This window comes from Staurois parvus, unplaced genomic scaffold, assembly GCF_062004578.1.
Source record: "Staurois parvus isolate SC_StPar_1 unplaced genomic scaffold, SC_StPar_1.0 ptg001328l, whole genome shotgun sequence".
Taxonomy (NCBI): Eukaryota; Metazoa; Chordata; class Amphibia; order Anura; family Ranidae; genus Staurois; species Staurois parvus.
In genome coordinates, this window is record NW_028319124.1 from 3880001 (window position 1) to 3899870 (window position 19870).

General features: G+C 43.7%; 1 protein-coding gene across 3 annotated transcripts in view; it reads left to right on the plus strand.

Moving 5' to 3' along the window:
- The window catches only part of CAMSAP3 (calmodulin regulated spectrin associated protein family member 3), a 165823-nt gene that overhangs the window by 75266 nt on the left and 70687 nt on the right, over window positions 1-19870 (plus strand). The window lies entirely within an intron of this gene.

Consider the following 19870-nt stretch of genomic DNA (forward strand, 5'->3'; position numbering starts at 1 on the left):
TTTTGCAATGCCTCATGGGACTTGTAGTTTGGCAACAGCTGGAGGCCGCTAGTTTGACACCCATGCATTAGGGTAAGGGATGGAGTGCAGTTCCGCATCCTTGCCCTTGGTGCTGAATGATCCTATCTTGGTACTGCAGTGGAGGGTTTGAGTAGTTTATCAAAACAACAAGGCTGACACCATTCAGGCCACAAAAATGTTGTGTGTTGTCAGCCCCACAACAGGACTTAGGAGTTGAGTTAATTTCTGGCAGATCAAGAAATAAAATGTCGGGAAATGTGCGTGTATGGAATAGAGGCACTTCATATGTTTGTTTGTTTTTTGGCCTTGGCATACTGTGAAACTAACCCCTAAGATCATATTAACTAAGACTTCAATTGAGGGGGAAAGATCCTTAATTACGACATATGCAACAAAATATTTATTTTTCTTTTTTAGCAGACAGGTAAGGAAGGTTGTTATTTTCTGTTCCCAATTGGATAGATATTTCTTACTTTCTGCCGTGTGATAGGTCATCAGCAGGAGAAATGGTGTGAATCCTCCAACAGTGACTTGGCTAAAGAAAAAAAGTAAAAAAGGCTGAGATTCTAATCCTTTCCTGTTCTGTCCAAAATTAAAAATAAGTGTTGGTTCGAATTCACTCGCTTATCTATATTAATAGCCGTTCTGGGATGGGAAAAAAGGTGATGTACTTTGCATGTTGGCTGAAAACCTAAAGATGGAAATATATGTAATCATGAAGAATCAATTTTGAATTTTGCCCAGAGTAAGCTCACAATCCAAGCCAAGGTTACTCCATACTTTGTAAGTCCTTTGCTAACCTTCTTAATAAATTCCACGTATATTATTTTAGCATAGTGTACATTGGACCAATGTAACCATGCATATACCATACCTGTAGGATCCCTCTAGAAGCTGGAAATCATTGCAGTAGACACCACTACTCCAATAAGCTCCATTTTCTTCTGGGTCCTGTTCCAAGTGGCTACCCTGCTGCATTGTGAACACAGGAGGTCGACCACTTAGCACAGGTGCCAGTCAGAGAACTCTTTACATTCTCTGATTGGATGAGGTGTTGAGGCAGGGCAGTGATGTCAGACAATACTTTGCATTCATTAAGAAATTGGAAAGCATATTTTTATTCTTTTAATAGCGCCCATGCCCAGTGGCCAACTACCTATGTTCAGAATGCAGCAGGGTGGCCACTTGACACAGGATCTGGAAGCTAGTGTAGATCACTCTGCTAGCGGTGGCTACTTAAGTGATTTCCAGCATCTAGAGCAGCTATTTTCAACCAGGGTTCCGTGGACCCCTAAGATTCCTCTGTAGGTTGTTAGGGGTTCCTTGAGTTGGGGCTTATTGCCCTTCCATCTTAATGGTGCCTGGATAGTTCCGTGTCAAAAGCCACTTGACAGAGTCAGCAGCTTCACACCAATGATCTTTGTAAGAGTTGGTAAGGGTGGCATTTTGACCACCTCTGTAAGGTGGACATTCTTCCCACTAACTACTGACCTAAGGACATTCTTTCAACTGCCCCCGATAAATTGATTTTAGCAGAGGTTCTCTGCGACTTTAAAAAATAAAAATTTAAAATCAAGGATTCCCTTAGGGCAAAAAGGTTGAGAAAAACTGATCTAGAGGTATGGCTTATGCATAGTTGCATTGGTCCAAGCTAGACCAATGTAACTATGTACAAAAAGTCATACCTGGAATTTTTCTTTAAGGGCCGGTGTCCATGAACTTGTGTCGGTGGCATCAATTTGAAACAATTTTGGGATGCTTCTGAGGTCATTTAGAATGAATTGACGGGTGCATGTGACCTCCTTCTAACCTGCATTAGACCATCTTCAGGCCCCATTCACACCAGGAGGTGCACCCAAGCACACATGCTTTTTCGCACGTTCCTGGCTTGATGCGTAATATTTGTTTTTATTGTTCATGTGGGGACTGACCCTATATCTGAAGTGTATTAAAAAAAACAAAGATAATAGACAAGGAAGTGCAGCGCTGGAATAAATAAATCGTTCAATACAATCACTAAAACCACCAAATAAAATAATTCAATCTAAAATCAGAAATTGGTAAAATCAAAAAGTTCCAATGTAAACAATATATAAAGTGACTCTCGTGCTTAATGACTCTGGATCCGGTATCAGTGCAGTAGTGGTAATGCGCACTCACCGGACGCGCATAATTAATGCGCCTTATGTTATAATCCAGATGTCATCAGACAGGTATTATGTAGATGGACTTCCCTCTCAGAGATGGTGGGTCGTCAGGTTAGATGTTATGGGGTTGGTAAAGATGGTCCTTTACATTCAACCTGAAGTAACTCTCTGGATATGCAGATCAACCCTCAGGGTATGGCAATCCATCCTAGAGTAGCGGGTCTGCCGGTTTAAAGACCTCCCCCAGGGGGTAGGGACAAGGAAACTCCCATAGTGTAGTAGTTATAAACAACTTTATTGTGATGCATCAGAAAAGGTAAAAACAGACAGGACTAACCATCTGGTATTAAAGATGGCCGCCGGAGCTCCACGTTGCTCTGGCGGCATGACATCACGGTGTGATGTGACTGCTCCTGACGTGTATTGTGTACAAACACATCCTCAAAGGGGGGTCGCCAAACCTGTATTTCTGTTCAATAAAGTAGTTGCGGTTGCACCTAAGCTAGTGTCGTCTAGTATTTGGGTGCAATGCCCAACTATAATACCTTGGTCCTGTGCCCCAGTGGTGAAGAAGCAGCTGTCTGACGGAATCATCCAGGCGGGGTGCCAGGCGGTACATCACCGTGGCGCACCATAACGCATGGTACTGTAGTACCATTTGTTTTGGTGGGTGCAAATGCACTTGCCTTTGCTAGATGCGTGGGGGTGCCATTAGGCATTTTTGACACCCGTGTGCATCTGCAAAAGGGCCGTGCATTTTTGTGCAGTAAGGGAAAACAGGCAATTTTGCACACATTGCTGCAGCGCACCTGGTGTGAATGAGCCTTCAAGCAGGTTTTGTATCCCAAAGACTTATATGGCAATTTTATACCAGCTTGAAGTGACACTCATCAGCATTGACACAGGCCCTTAGCGGTTATGGGTATTGTTACCTGCTTTTTGGAGAACTGGTGTATAAATTGTGTTGTATGATTATTATTATTATACAGTATTTATATAGCGCCAAAGGGTATGCTCAGCGCTGTACAGTAACAAGGGGGACAGAACATGAGACAAGACAGTAACAATACAATACACGAGGGGTTCGAGGGCCCTGCTCTTTCGAGCTTACAAACTAGGAGGGAGGGGAAGGTGGTACAGGAGGAGATGGCTGTGGGGGATGGAGTGGTGGGAGGAGTGGAGGAGGTTAGTTGTTAGGTGAGGTCAGGTGTTAGGTGAGGTTGGGGTAGGCTTCCCTGAAGAGGAGGGTTTTCAGGGTGCGCCTGAAGGTGAGGAGGGTAGGTGACAGTCTGATGGATTGGGGTAGGGAGTTCCAGAGGATGGGGGAAGTCCTAGAGAAGTCCTGCAATCTGGCATGGGAGGAGGAGACCAGGGAGCTAGAGAGCAGGAGGTCCTGTGAGGAGCGGAGGGCACGGGTAGGGTAGTATTTGGGTATCAGGTCGGTTATGTAGTTTGGGGCGGCGTTGTGAATGGCTTTGTAGGTCAGCGTTAGCAGTTTGAATTTGATGCGTTGGGCAACTGGGAGCCAGTGAAGGGATTGGCAGAGGGGGGAGGCAGATGTGGAGCGGTTGGTGAGGTGGATGAGTCTAGCCGCTGAGTTTAGGATCAACTGGAGTGGGGATAGCGTTCGTTTGGGTAGGCCAGTGAGAAGGGAATTGCAATAGTCCAGGAGTGAGATGATGAGGGAGTGCACGAGTTGTTTAGTGGTGTCTGGGGGGAGGAATGTATGATGTGCCTTTTATAACTGCATGCCAGCCTGGATTGATCACAGGTGATGCACAACTGTCACTCAGGAATGTTTCCACACTGATTGGATAGAGAGTGATGTGTTCCAATCACTGTGTTGGATTGGGTAGTATGTGGTCTGTCTAGTGAGAAATTACAATGGCTCTGCCAATAAGTCCTCATGCACACCTGACTTTTTTAGCTGTAAAAATGCTCTAACATGGTAAATCGCAGCAAACCAGCGTTTTTGGACTTTTTTTGACACAAAAATTTTTTTTTTTATTTTTGGTCAAATAAAACTAAAAAACACAGCTAAAAGCTAATACAAAAACGCTCAAAAACTCACACTTTTAATGTGACTTTTAAGATCGCTGGTAACATTAGCTATAAAAACGCCCTGTTTGCATGGAGCCTTAAAAGAAAAAAAAGTTTTATAATAATCAATAACCTTGTGCTATGCAAGTTTGCAGTCAGCTCACTCTTGTACCCGCTGTAGTTAAATCTACGAGTGTCCTGGCCACCTAGAATGGGGTGGCAGTATGCTTTGTGTTGAACGCTAAAATATCGCAGTGCATTTCTTTCATTCTGATGGGAGGCAGGAAAAAAGATTAAAGGGATAATCTGTAAATGGTTTCTAGGTCAGATTTCTCCTTTATTTTACCTCTGGCCAGAATTCCAGAATGTGGGGACTGCAGCCAGCTTTAAACCTGCTTTTCGAGTCCTTGTTTTTCCCATTTTCTTTTCCTCCACTACACCTGCTGTCATTTGTTTTCTGGAAAAATGAAATATTTATACTGCTGTAGAAGGCATATCCCTTGATATATTTCCCCAGCTGTCACTACTTTCCTGGATTCCACATTCATGTTCCTATATCTGGCATAGTGATTCATTTGTGTTTCAATAGCTGTGTTCCTGTTAAGTCCTGAAAATGTTCTTTGCCTGAAAAAGAGAAAACTAATGCAGCCACCACATTTAAGGACTTGTGAGCTGCAAAGTAGTACATTTTTGTTCTGGGTTTAATTATCTTTATTCTTTGCCCAGTTTTTTTCCAAGCACTCCCTTTTCCCCTGAAACACCCTGGAAGATATAGTTTGGTATGCAGACATATGGGGCAAGTTTAATATCAAGGTTTCCTGTTGTTAAAATGCCAGTCTATATCTGTTCTCATTTATATTTTATCTGAAAATATAAGTTCAGGAACAGAAAAGATGGCTTCTGTCTGTTAGGTGTTCAGAGGAATTGCCAAAGCAGACAGTCAAGTGCTTAAAGTACATTTAAAGCCAAAGCTTTTTGTTTTTGATAGAGTAAGATTTTTTTCTCTTCCCTTCCCTTCCATTCTCTTCCCTTCCCTTCCCTTCAACAACACGGGAGGTGGGACTAGGGATGCACCACTATATCGGCTGAAAATTAGGGTTGTCTGCATCCCATAGACTACAGTGCAAAAGTGCGTCCCATTGACTTCAATGCAAAAACACCCCCTAGTGACTTCAATGCAAAATTACGTCCCATAGACTTCAAAACAAAATCGACTCCCATAGACTTCAATGCAAAAATACCCCATAGTGACTTCAAGGCAAAATCACTTCCAATAGACCAATGCAAAATCGCGTCCTATAGATTTCAATGCAAAATTACTTCCCATAGATTTCAATGCAAAATCGTGTCCCATAGATTTCAATGCAAAATTGCAAAATAAATTCATAATAAATAAATTAACCCATAACCACAACCTCTAACCCCAAACCCTAACAAAAAATATATAAATAGTATCAATACATAAGTAATCACCAGGAAAAAGAAAAGGAAACAGGTGGAAAAGCTGAAAAAATAGCAACAACTGAAAATAGCACCAAATGATGAAGCAGATATTTTTCTCTATTGGCTAGTAAAAAAAAAATGGCAAAGCTCCAAAACTCTGTACAAAATGTGCAAAAATGCGCCACGTAGGTGTGAATGTGGCCTTAGTTGGCTCTCACTGAAGCAGTGTCCACACTGGAAAATGATCTCTTACTCCTGACAGTTTCAAACTTTTAGGTCTCATTCACACAGCATGTTTTAAAAAAGCTCCTCCTCTTAGCAGCAGTTTTTTGGCAGAAAAACCGCCTGACGCTTGTCAAAGTGTCTAACATTTTTACAAGCGCGTAGGCGCGTTTAAAGGCGATAATTGCTTGGGCGTTCATTTCATTGGCCAGAATAGTAATTTATTCTGGCCATTGAAATGGATTAATGCTCAAGCGCCAAAACGTGCTAAACGTTAAACATTTAGATGCGTTTACAAGCTCCAATAATTTTGGCTGCCAAACTGCTGCTGCTCCTGGACACCCTGGCAGTGTTTTTTTTTTTTTTACAGCTCCTAAATGCCCCTGCTACTAAAAGCTTTTAAAAGTCTAGGTGGATAATATGGAGGGGTGTTTGGAAGCTGTAAAAAAAAAAAACGCCCGACGCTCCTAAAAGTGGCTGTAAAAACACTGTGTGTGCATGAGGTCTTAGATTTCCCAACACTTTCTGTATGCGACATAATGGTCAGCTGAACAAATGGACAGCATGAATCTCCACAATGGGGACAAATCGCAACAAAAACTGTCATGGAAATTTTGTATTGTTGGTTGAACTTTAAATGTGTCATATATGAGTGTTATTCATATGTCTCTCGTGTGGCTTAATTAAAGCTCTGAAGGCTGCAATTGGGCCATGCGCATGTACAATGTATGTATTACAGTACTCAGCTCGGTAATGGATGAGATGGCAGATCTGCGCTTCTAGACCGGCGTGTATACCACCACGGCATTCGATGCGAATGCCGCCGGCGGTAGGCCGTGGGCCTGTATCCACATATCAGCAGCATAGTACCACATGGACTTCATAACGCCAGGCGCCAAGCGGTGTGAACTCTGCGTGTAGGCTTATGCATATCTTACAACCCATTACCAACCTGAAACTGTATCTGGATGGATGTGTTTTAATAAAGATCGTATCGGGCCCATCCAGGTACAGACTGATGTTTAGCCTGGGGGATGCTTGTACAGAGAATGAACATACTGCTAGGAGCTGGGACAAGAAATATGCTCTCCATAGAGGGCTCATGGGGGGAGGGGAGGAAGTCTGCTGACCTCAGAGGGCTCATGGGGGAGGACCAGTGATAGATAATAGGAAAGGCTATGCTCCAATCGGAATGTACATCCTGTGTATAGGCACTCCCCATTGCATTGTTCTGTGGGAGGGGATTGACCTTATTCATGTGGGGGGCGTGTGTGTGTTTGTAATAAATCCGGGGGCTGAGTCTGAAGCCAGTCTCTATGTGAATTCCAACAGCATCCTGAGAGTGTCGTGTGATCATTTCCAGGTATAGGGAGCTCCATTCCCCACATTTCAACATAAGTTAAATCAGTTGGAGGGGCAGGAATCATGTAGTTTAGCTACAGTCGTGGTAAGAGAGATTCGCACAGCTTTATGGGGGATTTCTGCGCATCCAACTGCGAGTACTCACGGTAAGGAGAAATTCGTTAAAGCAAATTTCCAAGACAAAACCTAGCTAAAAGGCAAACGTTTTGGCTTTGCATACACTTGTGCAGTGGATAAACCATTGGATATTTCCTGATTCTTCATTCTCAAAAGAAAAAAAAAAATTGCTCATGTAAAATAAATCTACGCAAACAAAACAACGCACAAATGTTAAAAACATAAGTTCTAAAATAATCCGTGAAATACTTTCTTGCAGACAACCTTACCCTCTTGGCCAAGGCATTGGTCATATCACTTGCTGTGTGCCTAGGGAAGGTTCAGTGCTCAGGCAGTGGTGCAGATTTATGGGCTCTGCATGAATGCAAAGCCCCAAATCCCAAATGAAGAAACGATGTGACCAGTAAAGTGGCACTGATCACGTGACCATCAACTAAATTAGTAGTAGCCAACCTACTTGGTATAGGAGGCTTCAAGTGTGGCCAGTGGCATCACCAGAGGGCCGCGCATTATACAGCGTGTGCAGTGCTACAGAAGCTGGTCAGAGACTGGACATAGTGCAGGAGATGGCCAAAGACTGCAGACCAGCTGCAGGAGACTGTCAGGGCTTGGGAACATATGTTGCAACTCCATGCCATTATTATTATACAGTATTTATAAAGCGCCAATAGTTCGCTCAGCGCTGTACATTACAAAGGGGGACAGAACATGTGACAGAACAATACCAATACAATGCAAAACATGAGGGGACCGAGGGCCCTGCTCTTTGGAGCTTACAATCTAGGAGGGAGGGGATGGTGGCACAGGAGGAGATAGCTGTGGGGGATGGAGTGGTAGGAAGAGTGGAGGAGGTCGGTAAGTTAGCAGGGGGTGGGGTAGGCTTCCCTGAAGAGGTGGGTTTTCAGGGTGAGCCTAAAGGAGAGGAGAGTAGGTGATAATCTGATGGGTTGGGGCAGGGAGTTCCAGAGATGGGTGACACCCGGGAGAAGTCCTGGAGGCGGGCATGGGAGGAGGTGACCAGTGAACTAGAGAGAAGGAGGTCTTGTAAGGAGCGGAGTGTGCGTGTTGGGCGGTACTTGGATATTAGGTCAGTGATGTAGTTCGGGGCAGTATGGTGGACAGCTTTGTATGTCAGTGTTAGGATTTTGAATTTGATCCGTTGCGCAATCGGAAGCCAGTGGAGGGATTGGCAGAGGGGGGTGGCTGAAACTGAGCAGTTGGAAAGGTGAATGAGTCTGGCAGCCGTATTCAGGATCGACTGAAGCGGGGATAGCCAGCGGCGAGGCAGGCCAGTGAGGAGGGAGTTGCAGTAGTCGAGTCGTGATATGATGAGGGAGTGGATGAGCTGTTTGGTGGTTTCTGGGGTTAGGAACGTGCTGATTTTGGCGATGTTGCGGAGGTGGAGTCTGCATGAGTTTGTTAGTGATTGGACATGGGGCTGGAAGGATAGGTTGCAGTACCAACAGTTCCCTTAAATAATCTGGTACCACATTTGATATTTCTCTTAGTAAGATCCATGGTAATATAATGTAATCATTTGAGCAAAGCTTTCTACAGGTAAGCTTTTCACAGGCTCTGTTGCCATTTTTGAGTTTAATGGAGAAGGATTGTGGAGACCGCCTCAGTAGATGTGTGAGAGTAGATCCATTTTAAAGTGAATCTGTCATTATCCGAAACACCTGCATGAGAAAGTTCTGATGAAACTAGCAATTACCCTGTCTGAGCTGTATAATAATTCCAGGGTGTTCACATCAAGCCCACATGCACTGTAAGTAATGTCATAACCCTGGAACTAAAATGTGGAATAAGTTGGGGGTGCTTTCATTAGAGCTGCCTTACACAGGTGCTATGCTACAAGACAAGCAAGTATACCAGAAATTAAAAAAACAAATTTTGGCTTAAGATAGTCGGAGAAGATTAAAACTGCTGTCAATTTTTTTTCCACGTCTCATTAAGATGATTTCCCTTTACTTCATGGCCAATATACCCAACAAGAAGTGAGAGGATATCTTTCCAACGTGAGGGAGATCCCCCTCCTAGGCAATTGTCATGGGAATACATGTCCCATTAAAAGATTTCTTCTCCAACTCAAAATTTTCAATTTCAACTGTCCGTTTCATTCTTGGTTACATTGGTGATGGGAATAATTAGAAAGTGAATCTCGCTAATGAGGACAAAGACAGTAAATTAAACCTAACCCCTCATCACGCTATCCAAATTTTAATTACATTTTTAATTTTGTTATTTGTGTGAATTTTTATTGGTAAAATAATGTTACATTGTAAATTGGGTTCAGTCAGGTAAAAATACATAATATACATTTGTAGTACATACAGTGATACACATACTTTCTCTATTAATCCTCCGTACTTGAATGAAACCTTATGAATAACAATGAATAGATTGCTCAACCTTCTATCCTAATTAAATTCCATTGAATAGTCTTGAACGTAAACGTGTAACTTAAGTGGTTCATCTACAAGCATAACGTGGTGCTCTTTGTTAAAACCATGGTAGATACAGGTATGATGTGGACCTCCCATCTCCATGGGGGCACAGCCACTCATTTCCCCTCATTGACTTTCGTACTCTTAAATTGGGACTTTGGTTAAAGTGGCGTGTGACTGAAAAGATGTTTCTGGTGATCTCCTGTAGATGCCCAAGTCTTTAGGATAAGACTTCTGCCCATATTTCTAGGGTGATTTTTTTGTTGTTCCCAATGGTACCATATAGTAGTTTTTTTTTTGTTTTTGTTTTGCTTTTTTTGGTGTCTACAATGCCCGTTGTTTTTATAGGATTAAAGTATTGGAAGGAGATACTGGAGGGAGTCCAAAGCGTAAAAAGGTTTTTGGTGTTTGGGTGTTTCAATTTTATCTAGGACCATGAGTATCAGCCTGACAGCAGGAGGTGTTTAGGTCTTTGATATTTGGCAAGAACAGTTTGAGCCACTGCATCATGACCCTTTTTTTTTCTGTGGCTAGCATACATGTGTTCATATCTAGTTAAAAAAGGGTTCGTTCTGGGATCACTAGGTAAATCCTGCACTCAACACTCTTAATAAACCTGTGCTATTTTAGTCTACAAAATTGACAGTAATCAAATGGAAGCTCCCACATACTTCCACTCTTTTCAAATGGTGCTCCTTTGTAAATCGAGCCATACAAGTTTACTTACAAAGCTAGGGAGTGCCTGAAAAAAGTTCCACAAGGCTTTAGAAACATCCATTAATTAATTTATTTATTACAGGTACCTGTAATATAGTACCTTCAATGTACACAGAGCTTTACATATATATTCAGCGGTCACTTTATTAGGTACACCTGTTCAACTTCTTGGTAGCACAAATTGCTAATCAGCCAATCACGTGGCAGCAACTCAATGAAGTTAGGCATCTAGATGTGGTGAACACGGCTTGTTGAAGTTCAAACCGAACATCAGTATTGGGAAGAAATTTGATTTAAGTGACTTTGAATGTGGCATGGTTGTTGGTGCCAGACAGGCTGGTCTGAGTATTTCACAAACTGCTGATCTGCTGGGATTTTCACACACAACCATCTCTAGGGTTTACAGAGAATGGTCTGAAAAAGAGAAAATATCCAGCGAGCTGCAGTTGTGTAGATGAAAATGCCTTGTTGGTGTCAGAGGTCAGAGGAGAATGGGGAGACTGGTTGCTGTGACATTCAGATGGTAGGGTCAGAATTTGGCGTAAACAACATAAAAGCATGGATCCATTCTGCCTTGTATCAACAGTTCAGGCTGGTGGTGTAATGGTGTGGGGGATATTTGGCACTAGCAAGGTGTACCTAATAAAGTGGCCCGTGAGTGTATATTGTAGATTCAAGATGGCTGAAAACTCAAGATACTGTGGTTTTACCATAATCCCTCTTGATTATTGGTTACTATTCCCTTGTAGATCACTACCCAGACTTTAAATAATTGGTACTCGTTACTGGACTACATATTGTGTATTCTAGATGTTGAGATGGTGGGTTAACATACTAGATGCTTATCTTAAGGATCTTTCTAGATTTCCTTTCCACATTCAATATTTTGTTATAAGAAAGATTTTTGCATAGTTGCAGAGTCCTATATTGGTCACGTTTACCATGAATGAATTTACTTAAAATGACAATTTTTGTTAAGTATCGCATACTCTACTCATAAGCTGGATCTAGAGAGAATCCATGATCCACGGTGAGAACCACTAAAGAGGAAAGGAAGAATGGAAAATAAAAAGGGGAGAATAGAAAATAAAAAGGGGGCAAAGGTAGCGAAAGACAATAAAGCATGAGCCAAAGGAGATCTCAGAAGGGGCAGGGGAAGAAAGGTAAAGACCTAGGGAGAGAAAGAAAAGGTTGCGGGAAATTCCCATTGTGTATCTTCTTCAATAATGTCTATGTGGGGAGGTTGGATGTACAACCTTTTGATGTTTGACTGTATACTGACTGAATGATTCTCTAATTGGTGTAACCCCGTTCTAGACTTTTACCTCATTTACAGTGTATTGCCAGTCTATTTTCCCCAGCTTTAAATATTATTTATGGTGTACCTTCTCACTATGATATTGACTGTAACTTTTATTACAAAATCATTTGGGAACTTGTAGCATTGTTCTGCCATGTATTGTCTCATAGTTCAAACAAGCAAACAAAACTACATTTATTCAGAATAAGGAATTTTCATCAGCATACCTTCTTCATACAAAAGTGATGTGTCTTTGAGTCAGCCATCCAAGAAACGGCATCACTAACCAATGTTTGAAGACCTTGAGTGGCCCCCTTTATCAAGGCAAAGTGCCCTTTGGGAGTGTCGATCTCCTGGTCTCCTGCTGCACTCTGTGGTTCCTCCTGTAAATGTATCCGAATCACAATAGTAACTTAAATTCAATCAATCTGAAATAAATTACAACAAAAACAACAAATTCATTGGATTCATTCATTTGCGTCTCAGAGGGTTTTGTAAATTTAGTAATATGGGTCACACTCTGTATTGTTATGATTGGCCAAAGGCGCAAAACATCAAAGTCACAAGCAGGTCGCATTGAAATCACAAGCAAGTTGCACAGCATCCAAGTCGCATCAAAGTCACAAGTTTCAAAAGTCGCACTGGAAACATAATGAGTGAATTCGAATCTTCTGAAATAACTCCCAAAAATATGAATCAATTCGGAACAATAAATAAGAAAACAAATCCGAATAGACATTAATTCTGAAAATGAATCATTCTAATATACCGAATATGATGAAACAAAATAATTGACTTAAAGCGGAGCTCCACCCAAAAGGGGAAGTTCTGCTTTATGGACTGCTCCCCCGCTCCCCAATAAGGATTGGCACCTTTGGAGGGCAGGGGGGGAGCAGGTACCTTAATTTGACAGGTACCCGCTCCCACTTCCGGTCCGATCAGCTAGGCCGATTGGAAATGGAAGGTGTCCTCCCTCCCTGTAGTCTTTTGGGACATGTTACAGGTCCCCGAAGACTACAGGACCATTCATGAAGCGCAGCGCTACTCGCACATGCACAGTGGGTAACCCGGCTGTGAAGCCGCAAGCAGTCACAGCCGGGTGCCCACACCGAATATGCTGGTCTCCTGGAATACAGGACGGCTGGTGAAACAGGCTGCAGGGGACACACCACGGGACCGAGGGACAGGTAAGTGGCTGTTTTTTAAAAGTTAGCAGCTACAGTTTTTATAGCTGACTTTTATTTTTTGACCGCGTGAGTGGAACTCCACTTTAATAAACCTGAAACTAAACAGAACTGATTTTTTTCATCATGCACATCTCTATTACCCAGGGGTTTCTTTTTTTCTATATATTCTAGAGCTCAGCTTTTAATGTAAACTGTGGTCTGTGGAACTGTGAATCAGGATAATGAATAAAATGTTTGTTTTTTCTATGCAGTAATTGTTCTTTTGAGAACTGACAGGAGATCTGTCTGTAATACCATGTTTTCTAAAGAGGCGTCTATGGCAAAAAAAAAAAAAGTTGCCTAACGAGTTTTTCTAGTTGGTGTGATTAGGCTAGGCCTCAGCCTATGTCTTATTTCCATTCAAGTTTGGAGCTCAAAGTTCCTGCACTCCGGGGAGTTTTCTTTTTACACAGACTGAATAGATCCCTGCTGTCTGATCACCCTTCCCTGCATTACTCATAAGTGAAAACAGTCAAGGTGCTCCACAGGCAGGGTGCCTTATTTGAAGACTTTTCCTGGGGAGTTTTTTTGTTTTTCTTTTTTTAATTTTCTGCTTTAGAATCCTTTTGTCCCTATGTCATTGGTGTGGTCTTTAAGGAGGTTTATAAACTGGTTACTGAGATTATCCGCTTTCTGCGGTTTTCTGCTCCGTACTGTATAAAACCTGATGGGATTATAAATTCCTAATTCTTGACAAACACCCTGCTGGCATGACGGCTTTACTGGGGCGTATTGCTAGGAGTTGTGTATTCATTAATGACAAGTAGAATGGTGGAAATTCTAGATTGCTGGAAAAAATGATCAGCCTTTCACTATTGTAATAAGCGCCCATACTGTAGCTAATCACTATATACATTTTTAGTAACTGCAGTGGAGTTATATTAAGAGGTACATTTTTTTTTTTTATCTTGCGCTAGCTTACACTTTTAGATTTCTCTGAATCCTCAATCAACGCAAAACGTCCATTCACTTGGACGATTAGTACACCCTGCAAATTCCAGCAGCAAGAATCTGCCTACAAAGCAATGACAGGCAGAGGATGTTCGCAGCTATCCGCAACTGTTCGCACACCCAGTGTTGACCTGCATGATCATGGCTGGACGTAGACAAACAGCACCCAGCCATGGTCATCTCTCCCTAACCAGAAGGTAATTGCTGGCTGTGCGAAAAGTCATGGATAGCTATGACTGCCATCATTGCACTGTATGGTCTGAGTGGTCGCAGTTCTTTGCGCACGCCTGTCCCTCCAGACATACACTCACTGGCTACTTTATCAGGAACACCTTTTGAATTGCTTAGTAACACAAATTGCTAATCAGCCAGTCACATGGCAGCAACTCCATGCAATTAGGCATTTAGACATGGTGAAGACGACCTGCTGACGTTCAAACTGAGCATCAGAATGGGGAACAAAGGGGATATAAGTGACTTTGAATGTGGCATGGTTGTTGGTTCCAGACAGGCTGGTCTGAGTATTTCATAAACTGCTGATCTACTGGGGTTTTCACACACAACCATCTCTAGGGTTTACAGAGAATGGTCCGAAAAAGAGAATATCCAGTGAGCAGACGTTGTGTGGATGAAAATTCCTTGTTGATGTCAGAGGTCAGAGGAGAATGGGCAGACTGGTTGCTGTGACATTCAGATGGTAGGGTCAGAATTTTATGTAAACAACATGAAAGCATGGATCCATCCTGCCTTGTATCAGCAAATCAGGCTGGTGGTGTAATGGTGTGTGGGAGATTTTCTTGGCACCAGAAGGTGTACCTAATAAAGTGGCCGGTGAGTGTAAATTGCTGCCACTGGAATTTTCAGGGTGTGCTAATCATCCATGTGAATGGACCCTAAAGAGCATGCCACTCTGCTGCTGGCTATTGTATTCAGGAAGCTGTAGCACCCTTGGTTGCCTAAATACCTGAACAGCGACTGCAATGTTGGGGGGAAAAAGTGAGCAGAAATGCAAACTTTTTGAGCTGTCATCAGAAAAAGAGCTGAAGGTTAATCATCCAATGAGGACACCTGTTCTGGTGACAGCCTTCTACAGGGCTGCTTTTACAAATCATGGGGCCCCGTATAGCCTACCTGACAGGACCCCCCTCCAAAAACATCAAATTATATTTTTGCTAAAATGCCACAGGTGTGATGCTATGCTTCTCAGCCATGGCAGAACTTCTACCCCTCTTGAAGATCCATTCAAGTGAATAGCTCTGCTATGCAACTGTGTGCAAAGAACTTAGTTTCGGTGCAAAATATGCCTCCTCACCACCAATCAAATGCTCTCTGAACAGCAATCCAAATGCTGAATGCTCTTCAGAGGCACATTTTTTTAAAATAATTTTTTAGAATTGTATTTATTACTATGCTTTAGTGTTGAATAGACACAGGAACGATCGATACCGATCACTCACTGTGTTCTTTCAGGAATGGAATGGCCGGTAAATATGACATATTTACTGGCCCCCTACTCTCCATCCTGGAAAAATAAAAAAAATTTTGCCCTCAGCAGGTGCTGGGAGGAGAGAAGAGGAGAGAAGCGGGCAGCGCTGTAAAGGAGGGAGGGCACACTGGGGAACCAGAGAACAGGTGGAAGGGGGTGCAGACAATAGAACCGCCCCCCCCCCCTCAGTGCAACCAGAGGGTGTAGTAGCTGCCAGTGCTGCAGGGGGTTCAACATAAGTCATAAGTGTCAGCAATGAGGCAGTACAGCCAACCCTCAGGTGCCTGGGCCCCCTTTTGAACTGATGGGGCCTGGTTGTGGTGCAGGAGGGATGACTGCACTGTTTTATCAGCGGCTCTGGCTGTCTAAATGGCAACTCCCCTTACTTTGAGGACATTTCCTCTACTACTTTTTTGTTGCACCTCCTGGACAGGAAGTGAAGAGAAATTTCCCCAGCTGGACACAGACTGCAAAAACCATAACCTGATGGATGGGGGTTCTAAGCCACCCCTAAAAAAACAACAAAAAAAAAAAGTTTTGGCCATACATAAACTTTATTAACTTTTAATTTTCAGCACTTGACTAAAATACATGGATGTGCTAATTGTTTAAATAGCACAGTAGCTAAAATAAAAAAAGAACTTGTGTGCTTTATAAAATATTAAACCTTAAAAAAAGGACAGTCTATACCAGTGATGGCGAACCCGTGGCACGCGTGCCACAGCCGGCACGCCGAGCCTTATCTGTGGGCACGCCAGGAGAATCCAGCGGCGCGCTGTCTTCCCGGCTGTAGTGTGCGTGACAGCCGGGTCCCAAGTGCGCATGCACAAGAAGCAGTGCACTTTGTGAATGGTAAGGCGGTACCTGGGACACATGACAGATCCCAGAAGCCGCCGGACCAATCACAAAGCGCAGCGCTTCTCGCGCATGCGCACTGGGCATCCGGCTGTCCGACGAGCGCCCACACTACAGAAGACGGGAAGACAGCGCGCGGCTGGATAAAGGAACAGGTAAGATAAAAAAAAAAACTCTGCGGAAGTAAGAGCGGGTACCTGTCAAATTCAGGTACCCGCTCCCCCTCCCTCCCCAAAGGTCAGCAGTCATCTCTGTACTGTCCGCAGTCTCTGGTCATCCCTGTGCTGTCCGCAGTCTCTGGTCATCCCTGTGCTGTCCGCAGTCTCTGGTCATCCCTGTGCTGTCCGCAGTCTCTGGTCATCCCCTGTACTGTCCGCAGTCTCTGGTCATCTCCTGTACTGTCCGCAGTCTCTGGTCATCCCTGTGCTGTCCGCAGTCTCTGGTCATCTCCTGTACTGTCCGCAGTCTCTGGTCATCCCTGTGCTGTCCGCAGTCTCTGGTCATCCCTGTACTGTGTCCGCAGTCTCTGGTCATCCCTGTACTGTGTCCGTAGTCTCTGGTCATCTCCTGTACTGTGTCCGCAGTCTCTGGTCATCCCTGTACTGTGTCCGCAGTCTCTGGTCATCTCCTGTACTGTGTCCGCAGTCTCTGGTCATCTCCTGTACTGTGTCCGCAGTCTCTGGTCATCCCTGTACTGTGTCCGCAGTCTCTGGTCATCCCTGTACTGTCCGCAGTCTCTGGTCATCCCTGTACTGTGTCCGCAGTCTCTGGTCATCCCTGTACTGTGTCCGCAGTCTCTGGTCATCCCTGTACTGTGTCCGCAGTCTCTGGGCATCCCTGTACTGTGTCCGCAGTCTCTGGGCATCCCTGTACTGTGTCCGCAGTCTCTGGGCATCCCTGTACTGTGTCCGCAGTCTCTGGGCATCCCTGTACTGTGTCCGCAGTCTCTGGGCATCCCTGTACTGTGTCCGCAGTCTCTGGGCATCCCTGTACTGTGTCCGCAGTCTCTGGTCATCCCTGTACTGTCCGCAGTCTCTGGTCATCCCTGTACTGTGTCCACAGTCTCTGGTCATCCCTGTACTGTGTCCGCAGTCTCTGGTCATCCCTGTACTGTCCGCAGTCTCTGGGCATCCCTGTACTGTGTCCGCAGTCTCTGGTCATCCCTGTACTGTCCGCAGTCTCTGGTCATCCCTGTACTGTGTCCACAGTCTCTGGTCATCCCTGTACTGTTAATTAGTTTGCACTACTGTACGAGTTGTTTTTTCTAAACCAAAAGCTCGATATTCAGGTTTCATTGCAGTGTTGGCACTTTGAAAGAAATAAGTTGGTTTTGGGTTGCAGTTTGGGCACTCGGGCTCAAAAAGGTTCGCCATCACTGATCTATACAGAAATAGAAATGCAAATCATGGAATACTCACGGTTTTCAGACTTTGATGATTTTTTTTTTTTTTTTAGAGGTCCTTCCTTGTCTCATACTTATGGCTGGGGCTGATAAATTAGCTTTTAGTATAAGAAGATCATCAACAATAGCTTCTGGCATAGAATTCCCAGTGCAGAGGGAAATACCCCGAGGGTCCATTTCACATGAGAATATTCATAGCATCCTCAGAATTATTTGCTTCAATTGCATTGAAAAGTCTGTATTACAGAAATCCCAACCAATCTGAAGCTTAGTCGGTGTCGCTGCATTGCAGTGTTTGGATTCACAGGGCCAGCTTGGCTCGTAGGCCACTCAAGAGTCAGCGTTTCCCTGCAGAGGGTATGCACAGGTGTGTGCGATCCGCTATGGCCAGGATTCTGTACAAATCAATGACAGGTGGATAGGCGCCATGGCTGTTCACACTTCCGAGCGGTTCCATGTGATTGCAACAGATGAAGAACCCTGGACCCGGATTGTTTGCTTCCAGGACTCCTTACACCGGTGCATACCCAGTTCAGAAAAATGCTGTTTCTGGTCAGTGCACGACCCAAATCTGCTGTGTGAACGAGCAATTACAATGTAAATAGTTTGACCTACAGTATCTCACAGAGGTGAATACACCCCTCACATTTTTGTAAATATTTGATTCTATCTTTTCATGTGACAACACTGAGGAAATGACACTTTGCTACAATGTGATGTAGTGTGTGAACAGCTTGTATAACATGTAAATTTGCTGTCCTCTCAAAATAACTCGCCACGCAGCCACAATGTCCAAATTGGGCCCAATTAGCCATTTTCCCTTCCCAGTGTCATGTGACTCGTTAGTGTTACAAGGTCTCAGGTGTGAATGAGGTGCAGGTGTGTTAAATTTGGTGTTATGGCTCTCACTCTTTCATACTGGTCACTGGAAGTTCAACATGGCACCTCATGGCAAAGAACTCTGAGGACCTGAAAAAAAGAATTGTTGCTCTACATAAAGATGGCCTAGGCTGTCCTAAACCCTACTGAGCATCTGTGGGGCATCCTCAAATGGAAGGTGGAGGAGCGCAAGGTCTCTAACATCCACCAGCTCCGGGATGTCATCATGGAAGAGTGGAAGAAGACTCCAGTGGCAACCTGTGAAGCTCTGGTGAACTCCATGCCCAAGAGGGTTAAGGCAGTGCTGGAAAATAATGGTGGCCACACAAAATATTGACACTTTGGGCCAAATTTGGACATTGTCACTTAGGGGTGTACTCACTTTTGTTGCCAGCGGTTTAGACATTAATGGCGGTGTGTTGAGTTACTTTGAGGGGACAGCAAATTTACATGTTATACAAGCTGTACACGCACTACTTTACATTGTAGCAAAGTGTCATTTCTTCAGTGTTGTCACATGAAAAGATAGAATAAAATATTTACAAAAATGTGAGGGGTGTACTCACTTCTGTGAGATACTGTAGCTCACTAGTCATCCTTAACTCTCCCTGTATCAAGAATGCTGAACCTTGTACTAATCTTCCCAATAGCTTTCTGTCTACCCCAACACTGACCACTCTGCACCAGGATCTTGTACACCAATGAATAAAAGGGGAAGATTAGTATACCCTAGTTCTAAGCCAATCATTGTATGCAAGGTTGCATTTCAGCTGTGTGTGGCAACCTTTTGTCTACCCACAAATTGGAGATTATTGCAGTTTGATAACTGGATCAAGGAATGACTGCATGCTTGTGGACACACTGTAATCTGCTCCCAGGATGACCAATCTTGGAAAACAAAAATCAGTAGTTTAGGAAGGTGTTTCTAGAGTGATTCACTGTTTCCTTGAATATTAAGCCTGACTTCTGTGGTATCATGTGTAAACAGGCAGACCTATCTGAAAGGATTAAACTTCTCATGGAAAGACCTTTTTGGAGGTTGGGCCTTCTTGCATCTCACATCTATCATCCACCAATTAACTTCTGTACAACCGCCCTGTTGGATTTTCCCCACTCGATCAGTGCTGCAGGATCAGTGTATTCTGATGACAGGGAAGTCTCCCCAAATGGTGGATGGGTGATTCAGGTCACTTTTTTTCTTTCCACCTGCTGGTTGATCGAAAAAAAAAAAAACTCACTAATGTATGGGCTACCT